The 15,338-nt window shown below is 42.5% G+C and overlaps 1 long non-coding RNA gene across 3 annotated transcripts in view; it reads right to left on the minus strand.

Moving 5' to 3' along the window:
* Positions 1-13,661, minus strand: part of LOC114053890 — a 185,501-nt gene extending 171,840 nt beyond the window's left edge. Inside the window, exon 1 of one of the 3 annotated variants that reach the window (XR_003570427.1) lies at positions 13,446-13,661. This is a non-coding gene — a long non-coding RNA (uncharacterized LOC114053890). Of the gene's footprint in view, positions 1-11,738; positions 12,032-12,861; positions 12,943-13,445 lie in introns of those variants that run through there. The other 2 variants (XR_003570428.1, XR_003570429.1) reach the window with 2 other exon arrangements.
* Between the last annotated feature and the right edge of the window lie 1,677 nt (positions 13,662-15,338).

The raw sequence follows: 15,338 nt of genomic DNA on the forward strand, positions 1-15,338 counted from the left end.
GACAATAATCGTGTAAAGCAATTAACAAAGTATCTGCCACACAGTAGGTGCTATATAAATGTTAATTATTTTTACTATTATTTTTATCTACCAGTCATCTGCATAGGAACTAATGATGAGGGAGGGAAAGAAGAGGGAGTAAGCGAAAAAAAATGAGAGGGATAGGAAAAGAAGAGGGAGAGAAAGAAGGCCAAGAAAATGAACAGTTAATGATCCCAAACAACAGATCGAGGAGTTAGACAAATATAACAACCAGAAGAAAATACTATCATAGAAACCAGGAGGAGGGAAGAGAAAGGGAGAGATAGAAGGGGAAAGACAAACAGAGAAGACCAAGAAAAGAGCCTTGGGAAAACCCATAGTTAAGCAGGAGGATGGCAATATGGACAACTGAGCCAGCAAAGGAGATTCACGAGTATAGACAGGTATCAAAGGCAATAGTACCAAATGCAGTAAGGAAGTAAAAATACATCACAGAAGTCAAGAAGGAAGACAACACAGGAAAAGACCAGCATATTTAGCAATTAAAAGATCACTTATAACTTTGAAGAGAGCAGTTTCAGTTGAGTAAAAGGGAAAGGGGTAAAAATCAGATTGCAAAGATTTCAGGTATAAGGAGATAACTCATTTAGAGTACTTTTTCTAGGCGTTTGGCTGAGAAGGGGGTGGTATGGTAGGGTCTAGGAAAGGATTTTTTCAGAATGGGGGAGATGGGCATTTTGAAGGCATTAAACAGAAATATGGTAAAGATCACAAGCGGTGATTCAGGGGGCAATCCAGTGGAGAAGCTGGGAGGAAATGGGCACAGATAGAGGTATTGGCTTTGGTGAGAAAGGCCACTTCATTATCAAATACTAAAGGAAAAGAGCGAGTGGGAAATGATGCCAAGGGAATTTCAGATGAAGAGAGAAGTAGGACCTCCCAGGGTATGGCCATTTAAAACTAAGTAGAAGAGTCATCAAATGGGTATACCCTTCATAACTTTGCCCCGGGAGTTTTTCCCCCCCCAAAAAAACACTATAGGAGAGCTACCACCACCACCTCTCCCAGCTTAGTCCTATAAACATTAGCACCTATTTTGTACAAGGCACTTGAGCTAGACTTGGAGGATTTCACCCAAATGGCTAACATGAAAAGCAAAAGGAGTACAAAGTACAAAAAAAAAGTTAAGAAAGGTGAGATGGGGAGGGGAGAAAAGATGGAGGAATAGGATCAAGAAAGGCTTTATAAAAGAAATATCATCTGAATTGAGCCTTAAAGGAAAGGATTTCAATATATCAAAATGAATAGTATCTCAGGCAAAGGCACAGAGAAGGAGACGGCAAGAGGAAATAACAAACAGATCTGGCTCCCTGCCCAGTGCACCCTCCTATGCAACTCTAACTGCTCTTCCTTTATATCACCTCCTCCCCTCCACACACACTTCCATTCCATATCCTAAGCAAAGGCACCTCCCCACCCACATTTAAGGGTATTCATGTACTATGTACCCTGAGATTGCAACTTTAAGTAAGTTTGCCAGATCACATCATTTGCCAGGTTCTCACCATTTCACATGAGCACACAGGACCTCAGAATTATGTAGCTTCTTTTATTTCTCAGACAAGGACACTGATACTAATAGTTTAATTTACTTGTCCAAGATCACAAAGCTAGTAAGCAACAAATGGATAGAATGATGGCTTAAAGTCAGGAATACATGGACTCATAATATTTACTAACTTTTTAGACCATGGGCAAATTATTTAACCCCTGAGCCTTAGTTTCCTCATCTGTAAAATGTAAATAATACCTGTAGTACTTTACTCAGAGAGTTGTTAAGAAAATTAATTGAAATATAATTTATGTAAAGTAACTGACAAACCATAAAGCAATATGTGGTAGCTGCTGCTGAATTCAAAAAACCTAGGTCCTCAGATTTCAAATCCCGGATTCATTCCACTACGCTCCACTCTTTCCTTTATTTGCCTACTGGTTTTAAAATGTATATATACTCACTATAACATCATGAAACTACACTGTAACAATAACATTCAGCAAATTGTTCCATATACAAATCATAACCCTGTTTATGGAACTGGCCATTCTCCATTTAGCAGTATGCTGCTTTTGACAGTTTGCATCAAGAAATGTTACAGAAGAATGTAGTCATTTTCCTTAAATGAAGCTTCAAAAGATGTTTCCCTGCAATGTTCTGTTTCTATTGCTAACTTCTGTCAATCCATCTTCCATTAAATTAACTGAACCTTCTCAGCTCAGCTCATATGTGAGTTCCCTGTCCCTTTAAAATTTCAAAGGTCCTATTTTGCTCCTTAAAGAATTTTTTGAGGTGAGATCACAAGAAGTATACAATATTCCAGATGTGGATAAACCTTGGTTTTGTACCAAAATAGGGCAAAGTCTGATTTTGTTTCTAATACTAACCTTGCTAATGATGATGATACCTTAAAAGTTTAAAAAGCCCTTTACATTATCTCATTTGAGCCTTAAACCTCTTGATATAGAGAGTACAACTGTCCTCATTTTTACAAATGAGGAAATTGAGGTTCAGAAATTAAGTGCCTTGTCCACTTAACCCAGGTCTTCTCACTTCAAGTCCATAACTATGCTGTTGTCTTTTTAGTTACCATAGATATCACAGAGATATCTTCAGAAGTAAGGATGGGTGCAATGGGAAAGAGTACTAGCCACAGAATCCAAGAACCACACTTCAACTCCTGGCTCAATTTATCACTGCTTGTATGACCCTGGGCAAATCACTCAACCTGTCTAGGCCTCCATTTCCTTTTGAATGGATTTGGACCAAATGACTATGGTCCCTTCAAACTCTAAATTTACGAACTGATAGCTTGAAAATCATCATCCCATAAGTAGAATTTAGAATATTGTCCTCAACCCATTACCATACCAACACATGAATCCAGCCACAAAACTAAGAGAAACACTGAATTAAAGTTGAACATAAAAACAAATGTCTATTTGAGGTAATCTTGTTCTTCCCACTGGATATGGAATTTTTTGTTGTTTTAGAAAACATTTGGGGCCTTAGACACAACAAAATGAATGTTAAAAAGCAGTCTTAAATTTTTTAGAAGAAAATTATTTTCTCATTAAAATGCTAACATTGATGCTATTTAAAATAGTAAAACACTGTAGACCTCAGTTTCCTCATTGCTGTAAAATGAGGAGGGAGGGGTGTTGGCCCAGCGGACCTCTAGGTTCCCTTCCAGCTCTAAGGCTATGATTCTATGATCCTATACTAAAAATTACAGAAAGGTAAAAATGTAACACATTGCCAAAAACTCTGTAGAGGCAGGGATTCTTAAAGCTTTAGAAATCTGGTCATAATATTCACCAGTCTAAAACACTTTCACATTGCTAACTTTCTGTTTTACCTATTTTTGTACTGTTTTTGTTATTTGAAATTAACTGGTCTTTTCCCAGACATCTTTGTCCAGGAACAACTATGCCATTTGTAACCATAACTTTAAGTAGAAGAGAGGAGCATGAAGCACTTTAGTAATGAACACCAATGCCAGAGTCTGTTGGGACACAGTTGTCTAGCAACCAATAATAATCAGGAAATTAATAGATTATACCTATGTTAGCTTTCTGTTCTAAACCTAAAGGTTTATTTAATGGAGGGCGACTGGCCAAATAAAAGCTTATCATGTATCAAAACTGTTTCATGAGATAGTCAAGTGTTGGATCTTTGTCAGCCTTGACAAGGTTTGGTGGTAGTAACGAAAAGGAACAGAAATAATTTTCTTCCTCTTCGCCAAGAAAGATTAAGACCCCACCACCATGTACAATCTTGGGGACTGAAGGAAAGGAGAAAAGAAAGTGGGGAAGAAAAGCAATAAAAAGAAAAACCTTTCCCTGCTCAAGTAAAGAAAGTGCCTTCAAACAATGTATAACTCTCAAGGTGTGAAAACAGAAACTGCCCTTTCAAATTCTGTAATTTCAATGGGTGGAGGGTGAATAAGATTTAACTTACATATAAACTTTAATTATCCAAGTAACTGTCTAAATTCTTCATTTGTATTTAACTCTGGAGACCTGAAACCTTTCTCTTATACATGAATTACTGGGTTCTACTTATGATACATTACTATTTTTATTTGACAACAATAACAAAACTATTAAAGCGCTTATGGTTAATAATAACTGACTTATTTACATACTATTTAAGGTTTAGAAAATACTAACTAGTTGCTTCAACTGAGCTTCACAAAAACCCTGGGAGGAAGGCAGAGCTAGTGTTATTATCTCCATTTTATAGATGAGAAAATTGAGATCCAGAAAGGATAAGCCACTTGCCTAAAATCAGAAAGTGGCAGAACTAGGATTGGAACTCAGTTCTTCCAAATCCAAACCAACTACACCACTACAGCATATTACCTGAAAATAATTAGTAAATCAGAGAAAGGATAATATTAATCTCTTTATCAATTTTACATTTATGTTTCAAATATTATTGCAACAGGAACAAGGAAAGTATTTTCATGTTTAATCACTCAAAAAAATTAACAAAAGAAATGACAAGTAGTGAAGCCAGGCAAATACACATGGAACACGGCACTGAGGAAAATGGATTCATTTTATTAGCCCTAATGATATCAGAGTAAGCCAGAAAAGGCAATGCTCCTTTGATTAAGTACCTGGATGGATGCAAGGTGGTCATCAGCATGAGTAGCAGCCATCAATTGTTTGTGCCAAAAATACTTTGTAATCATAGTTCTAATGAACTTATTTAAATAAGTAATAATAATTTAATCTATTTTCACCTCCAGCAACAGGTTCTTGGTCTCTTGAAATTTGAACATTAAAATAGTGAAGTGATTCCTATGTATGCTTAGGTCAAACAGTTCACCAGAAGCTCACTATAAACAATCAAGTAGAACAGAGCATAAGTCACATGACTAAATTCATCAGCAGCCTTTTTTTGAGAGTATAACATCTATACCAAGTCATCTATTCTCCATAAGGAAAAAGCTATTTGCCCCCAAAACTGAAAAGCAATTATTAAAGAAATCTTTACCTCCTTTTATAGCTAACTATTCTGCCAAAAGAAAACTAAAATGTTATAACCATAATAATTTTTAACAATAATAATTTAATGATTTTTAAATCACCTATTGCCTTACTACTAATTCATTGCAAAAGACCAAATTAATACACTACACTATGGTTCTGATTTTAACTCTTAAACATCAAAAGTGCAAGGAAGAACTTCCTAATTGTTACTAGATTGTTAAATGGGATAGCCTACTCTTCCAACTTTTCAGATGAATCTGTAAAGGTGTTCTTCTGCTTGCAGATAAGAACTCTCTAGGAGATAACCCTGCCAAGTGAATATAATCATATCCATTTGCAGAGCTGTAAGAGTCTGTATCTATTTATCAGTTTTATGCACTGTACAAGTAGACTGAGGATCTAATTTTTAATTCTTCCTGCACTTGCTTTGTTCTCTCCTTCCTGAGGGAACTGGTAAAATTCAACAATCCTTTAGATGTTTGTAATTCTTCACCAGTCAAGTTCATGACTTTTTTTTCCTCTAAGCTCTCATAAGACTCTTATTACTGGAAGAGTCCTCGGGTTAAGTGGAGGCACCCAGTAAAATTGACCACTACTATTTTCCAGGCCTCTTAGTAGTACTAAACACGGCTCAGAACCAGAATACAGATAAACAAAATACACTAGAAAGGTGGATATTCCAAGGGAAAGGTTATTGATAGGACAATCTTGTTTCCACCTCATTTTGGTATAGACTGTGGAATCAGTCAATGGTCAAAAGTCACAGGTAGCCCACAAAAAAGTAGACTCATGAATAGTCTCCTAAAGTTATGGGATCTGCGCAAGGGACGTCCAAAAAAGCCATCTTGACCAGAGCATTCCAGAATGAGGTGTCAAGAGAATATTTTACATAAAAGCTGCAGCAAAAATCATATAATTTAAATAAATTTTAAAGAGGATTTCTGTTTATCTAATTCTAAGATGCTATGGTAAAAAAATAAGCAATGTAATTCTGAAGAAAAGCATACCACAACTTGAACCCAAATCAAAACTTTTTTTTCATTACACAATTAAAATAGCTTCAGTAGATTGTGTTTTCATTGGAAAACAAATTTTAGAATCGATGAAGTCAGCCTTGACTCTTGCCTTTTCTTTCATTCTCCTTTACTCTCTGGCTTCCCTTATACTTTATATGCAAGAAAAACAATGACTGTTCACACTACATGGATGAGACCACTGGGCTTTACCATCTACCACTGTGTTCTAACTTTCTCTGGGTCTTTCCATTTGTTGTGGAGTTGAACTCTTCCACATTTTATTTCTACCTAGAGTATGAACTCCTTGAGAGCAAGCATTGTCTCACTTCTCTATATTTATCTTGGGCTTTTAGCATAGTGTATGGCACATAGTAAATGTTTTTTCATGATTTCAAATGAATCATTTTTCATTCATTCATCCAAATGAATCAGGCAAAAAAAAATTGTCAATTATGTTGTTTTTCCTATAATCATACATTTCCTATTGCCAGACACCTACTAAGAATGAATGATTAAATACTAAAGTCTTACTGTATACCAGGAATTGGGCAAATCTCTGAGGACAAAATGCAAAAAAAGAGTCAGTCCCTACACTCTAGGAGCTTACGTTCTAATAGAGGGAGACAAATCACATGAACAGTGGTGGCTAGGGAAGAGCTGTTTTGGTCTGGGGAGTCATGGCCTTTCTAAGACTAATGGTAGGAGATGATTGATAGCTGCAGAAGGCAGCGAAGGGGGCAGAGCAGTATGGCAGGATGATGGTGAGGGCCAAGTACTGTTGTGGGTCTGAAGCTGGCTAATCAGAGTAGGCTCTGCATAATCAGGATAGTAGAGCTCCAGGGCATGAATAGCAAAGTAACAAAACTGAGATATTACATACTCAAGCAAAAACAAATCAACAAAAGACTTCCCAAAGACCAGTGCTATGAAATATAAAGTGATGTAATAAATTGGTTCTTATGTCCTTGGTTTCTCTTGTTTTCTACATCAGTAGTCTCCATACCTTTGTGACCATGCATCCCTATCATTTGGGGCACTGAAGTGGTACAGTGTATAGAGTGTCATGCCTGGAGTCAGGAAGACTTCAGTTCAAATCCAGCTTCAGATACTTACTTGCTGTGTGACCCTGGGCAAGTCACTTAACCCTGTTTGCCTCAGCTTCCTCATCTGTAAAATGAGCTAGAGAAGGAAACAGCAAATCACTCCAGTACCTTTGCCAAGAAACCCCAAATAGGATCATGAAGAGTCAGGCACAACTGAACTATAACTGAACAACAACATCCCTATCATTAAAAAAATATATATCCTAATGAGCATACTGGGGTGCTGGCAGAGGGGAGGGTATTGGAAAGGGGGAGGGAGAGGGACCATAAAAATGACAGTAGTTTTCCAATGCTATCTACACAGCTGGTGCTGTGGGTACCCAGGTCAAGATTAGTTTGTAACCATCTTGAGAAGCAAAAGCCTGGTTCAGAAGGCAGGTAGTAGAAGACTACACTGGGTATGTGTGCTTGTGTTGGAAACAAACTCTATGACGGACTATTAAAGGGAAGATTCCACCCAACTTCCTACCCTCCAATTAGTTGATCACAAAGCCCTTTCGGTCAAGCCACAGCTTCCCCTTTGGAGACAACTGGCTAACAATGCCCAAATGAACTGTTTACCTTTCTTGTTCAGATAAGGTCTCAGACATTCATTCATTTGTACTAGCAAGGGCCTGTGGAAGGCATAAAGTTTCAATAAATAATTCCTGCTTTAATAGAGCTTCTGCTAATATACATATAACAAATATACATTAAATAACATGCCCATTAGAAAGTTGTAAAATTGTTTTGTGGATGCACGAGGGTAGTAAGATCTTTACAGAAGGGCGGACAAGAAGAGCCAAGATCAAGGAGGTGGCTGGCATTCTGAGTCAGGTTTTAAAGGATGAAGAGGAATTCAAAGGTTCAAGAGGGAAAACAGCATCTCAGACAAGTCCTATAACCAAAGGAACAAAAACTTTTTTTTTGCCCAAATATTCTGCAAAATTCTGCCTCAATTCTCTGCTGTACTTTGTCAGCTGAGACCTGGTTAAAAAAAACAAAACAAACAGCTTTTTTTTTTCTTTTTCTTTTTCCTCCAGAATCGGTAAATAGCAGCAGCTCGCTACTGGCTTTGGGTTAATCAACTTTAGATTCAACAGTATGTAAAGGGGAATCCAACACTACAGCTGTAGCATCCATTCAATTCTTGGCCTCCCTTCAGGAACTGCCAATCCAGGTACTACCTGATGTCAATGATTTAATTAAAATACACAATCAGAAGCCAAAATTTTTGTTATTTATCAGCCAAAAACGTGCAATCTTGAGCCTAACGGTGCAAAATATAATCTACTTTCAATCACCAGTCTTAATATCAAAAGACAGTACTTCTCACAGTTTCTCACAACCAGTTCTTTCAGTGTTACACCAGCTGGCAAGAGAATGTAAGATAACACTAGATACTTACAAAGAGAGCTAAATTCTCCCAATCAGAAATTAGGACTAGAACCCTGTAAAATATTCCCTATTGTTACACTTTTAAATTTTAGGATTCATAATAAAAAAATTTATAAGAAGGCTTCACAGACTGATTTACTTTAGTAGGCATTCGAAAGTAATATAATGAACAACAGGACTTGATACACTTAGTAAAAAAAAAACCCTTTTAGAGGTCTTTAAAAATATAAACAAACCAACAAAAGTCAATTTTTGTTGTTCTTTAGGAAAATTTGAAGGCAAAGGACATTTTCTAACGTTAAGGAAAGATAAAATGGACAAAGCAGTCAAATCAGCTTGAGATCACATTAGAAGGTATAAAAAAGGGGAGAATTTTGTCCTGCTTTTCCTGAAATGGCTTCCATAATTGACATGTAAATACAGTCTTATCATTACACCACTAGGGGAAAAGATTCTAGTTATAATCTTAGTGTATTTGTAGGCTTATGTTATAAAATATTATATGTGATTATTTTACATTAAAAATTAACAAATCAAACTAGTTATTTTCAGTGGTAAAATAGCATCCCAAATCTGCTAAATTTTCTAAATTAATAAAGCATGCAATGAAGATACAAACTGACATACAAAACAAAAAATTCACATAACAAACCTAATATTGAAAAGAAAAAAGTAGTCGTTGTTTAAATGCTAATCACAGCTCTCAGTATCTGATGTTGAAAATTTCTACCATCTCACGATAAAGTTCTAATATCAAAAAAGAGGCAATTTCACTAAGACCTTATTGTTTTTAATCTTTTAGAAAACTCCCAGCAAAAACTGCTTTAAACAAACCTTTTTTTCTCCAAAACTAAGCAATGCTTAAAAAGAAATGCCATTGAACCCCATATACATCAAAATTTTTAAAAAATTCAAGCTGTCAAATGATTTCACATTTCAAGCTAATGCCACTACAAACAGCTAAGCTATTGAACACTTAAATATGGGTGTGTAGTAAAAATACCCCGATGCTCCTCAAAAGTTTGCTGGGACAGCTATAAAAAATACTAATTGAAACCAACAAATGTTACTTTTTATCCACACTTAGCCATTTGCCCATAGCACCATTTTACAATTTATGTTTATATTTAAACAGATGCTACCCAATGCAATGCAAAAGTACTATTTCCTGAGCCAAAGGGTTATAAATACAAAGCATTCAGAAAAATATTAAAGGCATAATTTGTGAGCTATGTCCTACCCTCTGCTTCAGTATCTTGACATCTTAAGTCAAAGAACTCCTGTTAAGTAAGACTCAAACTCCCCAGAGAAAAAAGGTTCAGATCCTGTCTGAGAGCACACAATGGAATCACAGCTGACGATGCGCATCTCCTCTGGATGTCTCCATATGCTCAAGAGTTCCTTTCCCCCCAACTAGGCATTAAGGGACTTGCCACTATCTGCTACCAGGAAGATGAGAACATTTTCAAGGATTGTGGTAAAGAATCAAGCATGAATAGTGACTTACTCTTGAGCATACCAAAAAAAAAAAAAAAATTTAAGAAAGTAAAGAAAAAAGGGCACATGCCACTGACCATCTGTAACTAAATGAACTGTTAGGAAGGTAGGGGAGATTGTTGATAAATTTGAAGCAATAATATAGATTGCTCTCTACTATTGTAAGCAGTTGGCAAGTAAAAGTATAAACCAGGGAGAGAAAACAAACTATTATTCAATAAAATGTAAGGTAACAAACTGCAACAAAATACATCTAACCTTTTCCACATAAATGTAAAAACTGCACGAGGTTATTATTTACTCTGCAATTGGAACTGGATTAATAAAATAGAGACTTTAACAGAAGTTTAGCAAGTATTTTTCGGTATTTTTAGCTATAGCTTTGCTTCAGTTCTTTCATGGTAAAGTTTATGAGAAGAGGTAACTAAAATTCTGATAAAGAAAAATTCATGAAGATAAAACTTTTTAAAACCTTCTTCAATTAAATTTAAAGTAACCTAATCATAAAATGAATTGATTCATTCTTGATCTAATTCTATTCACCTTCTGAACTCCTAAAATCTGGAATTAAAAGTCTTCACAAACTCTAGCTGGGAATAAAAACAGTTTCAATAAATGTGCCACTAACCTCACCAACAAAGAACAAGAGCACAAGCACCGCAGCAGCTGCTGTCTTTTTTTTAAAAAAACTGTTATTCCTGCAGGGTAACCTGTGCTCTGTATAGAGAATAAGACCCACTATTCTTTTGCTCCCTTAAAAAGTCAGTAAGTCATTTATGCGACAAACAACCTGCCATGAAAGATGTCTCTCGCCCTGTTTAAGCTAGTGAAGCACCCACTCGATCTACATTTTAACAGTGTTTAAGGAAAAAACTATTTTAAATGATTTATTTTTAAGAATCTTCGGTGTGGGAGTAATTTGGCAAACTACATTTTACTCAAAATTCCCCCTACACACAAATATTCTTTGACCAGCTTTGCTCCTTAAATACCTAAGCTTTATGTTTCACACAGTGATGCTTTGGTTTCTAACTACATTCTGTTTACCCAAGAAGGAGCCAAATAAAATGCATACCATAAACCACAACCTTCTATTTTTTTCTGTTTCGTCCTCACACACCCAACGTTCAGGAAAATTTTGTGAAGTGACGGCTTAATTAAACAATAAACGAGCAAAGGTTCACGAAAAGTACTAATACTTTTGACTTTGCATTCCTAAAATAATCTTGACTTAAAACTATATCCAAGTGCTTTTAAATATTAAGATATCCTCAAACATGGGTTTCAGTGATCACAGCTGGCATAGCTAGAAAATACAAGGCAGAGGTGATACACAGAACCCTTGAGGATCCTCACTGCAAATAAAAGGAGGTCCAGAAGCCGTACTCCCTACAGAGCATCCCTACCACACACCACTCTCCGATGCTACATCCTGGATGACTGAGGATTTTACCCTACGCAACGCGTTCATGCCTTTAACTAGGCGCAGCACACTGAGCCCCGTACACACGAACACCTCTTCCCAAGACAAGAGGGCTCTATTGCTAAAGCCTCAGAACCCAAGCGCGAGGGTAGAGTCCTAGGCACGGAGAGGAGCAAGAAGGCTCTAGCTGGCGTCTCCATGGCTCCCCGCCCCAAGGCAACTCCTCTTTAACTGGCCCAGAAGAAGCTCCGCCCCTTGCCCCTCCCACTCCCACGATTGGCTCACCAAAACCCGGTCAGTCAGACTCCCCTCTTCCGAGTGGCCCGCTGCCCCATCAGTCAGACACAGCGCGATCCAGGTCGATGGGAGGGGAAGGCAGCGAGGGGGGTGGAGTGGGATTGAGATTGAAGGAGGAAGGTGCGGAGGTTGGCTGGTTGGTCCGTTCGTCAGTTCGGCTGTCAGGCCTGAGTCTCCGGATCGGCAAAGTTTCCCGGCGGTGGGGCTGCGGGCTGGGGAGGGCGATCGCGGCTCAATCCCCAGGCTCGGAGGAAGGAGCTACATTCAGTACAGCCCGAGGCTCCGGTCTCCGCATCCCACAGGCCCGGAAACCGAAGGGGCGGGGGAAGAGGGCGGGGCCATCAACCCAGTGACCGGCCCCGCCCCCATCCGCGTTGAGGCGCCTCCGGGACTCGAGGAGGGGGAGGGGGAAGGGGAGGGAGAGGAGGGATGGCCGGGGGGCGGGAACACCGTCCCGGCGGCTCTGGCCCCTCCCCAGCCCCGACCGAGGGAGAGAGTCGAGCCCCCGGCTCTGGGCGGGGTGTGGGTGAGGGCCCCTCCCCGCTTCCCGCCTGGGGCCCGGAGGCCAGTCACTCCAGGGGCGGGGAGAAGGGAGGGAAGCAGGGGACCAGGGGGAGAGGGGCGCTGGCGAGCCAACCCGGAACCTTCTCCGGCCGCCGCCGCCCCCGGCCCCGGCGCGCCCGCTGCCGGCCCACCAGCCCCGACCCAAAAGTTAAGTGCGAGGCTCGAGCTGGGCCCAGGTGCGAGCGCGGAGCATCTGCCTCCCGCCGCCGCCCCAGCCTCCCTCCTTCCCCGGAGCCTGCGTACGTCGGGAGAGCTCCCCCGCCCAGCCCAACCCGCTCCCCCTTCCCTCCTCCTCGGCCTCCCGGGGATCCAGCTAACCCTCCTCCCCCGCCGGCCCCATGGGCTCCCCCTCACCCCGGGGTGCAACTTCCCCTGGTAACCTTGCCTCACCTTTCCTCCGCTCTGCCCGAGGGCAGAGCTTCCCGGCCTCGCTCCCCAGCCCGACCCGCGGCTACCCGTCACACCTCCCCGTGCACTTCTCCCGGGTCCTGGCCGGCGCCCCGACGGCTCCCCCCAGCCGCCTCGCCGGCCCCTTCCGCGAGCTCACCTCCCTCATCCCCTGGGGCTCCCGTCTCCTGCAGCTCCCGCTGCCCACCGACCGTGGCGTGCGGTTGTGCCCGGCGCCTCCTCCCGACCTGAGCCTCCTTCCCTCCTCCTCCTCTCCGGGGCCTGCGGCTTCCCCCTCGCAGCCCCGCCGCCGCCCCCTCCCCCGGGCTGGGGCCGCTCCCCCCGCCTTTCACTCTGGGACTCGCTGTCCCAGTTCACAAGAGGGAGGTGCGCGTGTGTGTGCATATGTGGGAGTGCATGTGTGTGCGTGCGCGCGCACGCGTGTGTGTGTGTGTTAGTGTTATGTGCAAGGGGGTGGGGAGAACCTTTCTTTCTCTACCAGGAACTCCCCCCTCCCCGGTCTCCAACCAAAATCAAAACTCCCCAACTCCGCATCGCCCCGGGATGCAGCAGCCCCGCGGGGGCCCCACGCACGACACCCGCCCTGACAAGGCGAGCACGGCAGGGGAGATCAGGGGACGCGCGGCCGGCAGGCGAGCGGCTCTGCCCCGGGCTCCCCCGCCGCCGCCGGGGGGGTGGGGACGGTGCACCTCCCCCTCCCCCGCGCCGGGAAGGTGCATTTACCGGGAAATCGGTGGGTCGGTCAGTCAGTCAGGTGGCGGCTGCCGACGGCGCTGACCTTCCCGGCTAAAGCTGGAGCGGAGGCTGTGGCCGCCATGTTCCCGTGTTAATAACTGCTGCCTGGTTGTTTATTTCAATGGAGATCCTCCCCCCCGACTCCCCCCCCTCCTCCTCCTCTCCTCACTTAGAGAGACAGAGCGAGTGAGCGGAGGAGGGGGCACAGTGAGGCCGCCAGCCCCTCCCTCCTCCTCCTCCTCCTCCTCCTCCCCCCCCCACTACGGGCGCAGGAGCAGCAGCCAAGTCCTGTCACTGGGGGAAGGACGAGAGGAGGAAACTTCCCTCCCACTCCCCTCCCTCCTCCCACTGCTCTGCAACATCGCCCCTGCGAGGGGGCAAAGGTGGCAGAAGGGGCACCCGGGATTGCCGAGCGGGGGGCGGGGGACGAGGAGAGGGTCGCGGGGTCCCGGGCGGCCAAGCCTTCCAAGGGGGGATGGGGGGCTGCAAAAGCAACGTGGGGATTGTGCGGGAGGGAGGGGGGAGGGGGCGCAAAACGGGGCAGAGGAAGGGTGTCCGATCCTATGGGCGATTCGAAGTGTAAAGAGAGTAAACAGATGACTCCGCGGCCAGGCCGGGGCAGTGCCAAAAAATAGAATAGAAAGGGTGAGCTGAGGGAGGGCCTGCACGGCAGAGGGGAGACAATGAGCAACTTGGGGCCGCCGTTGAGTTAGGGAGTTGCCACAGCCCAAGGAGAAAACGTTAGGTTTGGCAATTCGGGCCCTTTCAGAAGAAGGGCGGCTGCACCACTTGTGTGCCAAACATCGGCCTCCATTCCTCTGGCAGAACCTCGCGGTGCCCCCAACATCCTCCCCCTGCCACAGCCCCTCTGCACATCCCTGTGCTGCCACCACCCTTTCCCACCTCGTCTTCCCCTCCAAAATTGAGTCAGCACGTGTATTTTAACTTAAAAAGCTGGGAAAGGAAGCAAAGGAGAGGCCAGCTTCAATGGAAGTTCACCCCACGAGAATAGGGTAAAGAAAAAACAAAATAAAAACTGGGCACTTAACCACTAAGAACCTGAACATTACTAGAATCACCAAGAGGGTTCTTACTTCTTGATTTAACAGTAACAAGGAAGGTAAAGAAACAGAAAGATAGAAACTGAAAATAGCTAAGTTCAGAGAGAGGTAAAGAGAGAACATAGAAGGGGCAATGGGTGCCTCTTAGTTTTCATGTGCTGTGAAAGAACTGGTATCTTTTCATTTAAATCTTAGTTACCTAGTGGTCTTGACTGACTGGGAAGGGGGAGGAGGTGACTTGGGTGGGGCAGAGTGGAACACTTGAGGCATGTTTTTGTTTTGTTTTAAATTTCCATCCTTAATGTGTAGAAATGTGGGGCAATTTCTCAGAAGATCGGTTTCGTGGGGACTAGAGTGGGATAATCCCTGGCAAGTCCTATAAGGCTCCTTTATTAATTTCTCTTTGGAGCAGGGGTTCTTAACCAGGGGTATATGAAGTAGCATGTCCAAAAAAAAATCTATTTTCTCTAACATTTAACTGAAATTTAACATTTCCTTCGATTATTAAAGTAGGTGACAAATATTCTGAGGAGTCTGAAGGCTACCTAGATTGCCAAAGAGGGACATGACAAAAAAGATTAAGTACCCCAGCCTATCCACTTAGAGCCTACCTTCTTTCAGCAATCATAGTCCTGAGGTAATCCTACATTTTTCAGTGCCTCATTGAGGCCTGGAGGTGACCCTGGGTTCTCAAAGACTGTGCCAGAAGTAAGCTCTGGCAAGTCCTACCATTGTGGAAAGGCTCTGCTAACAGATGGAGTCTGTTTTCAGAGAACTAACCTAGGTACCAATAGTCTGGCCACCTGGTGATGCTTTTTTT

The sequence above is a fragment of the Vombatus ursinus genome, unplaced genomic scaffold (genome assembly GCF_900497805.2).
Source record: "Vombatus ursinus unplaced genomic scaffold, bare-nosed wombat genome assembly UNPS02014812.1, whole genome shotgun sequence".
NCBI lineage: Eukaryota > Metazoa > Chordata > Mammalia > Diprotodontia > Vombatidae > Vombatus > Vombatus ursinus.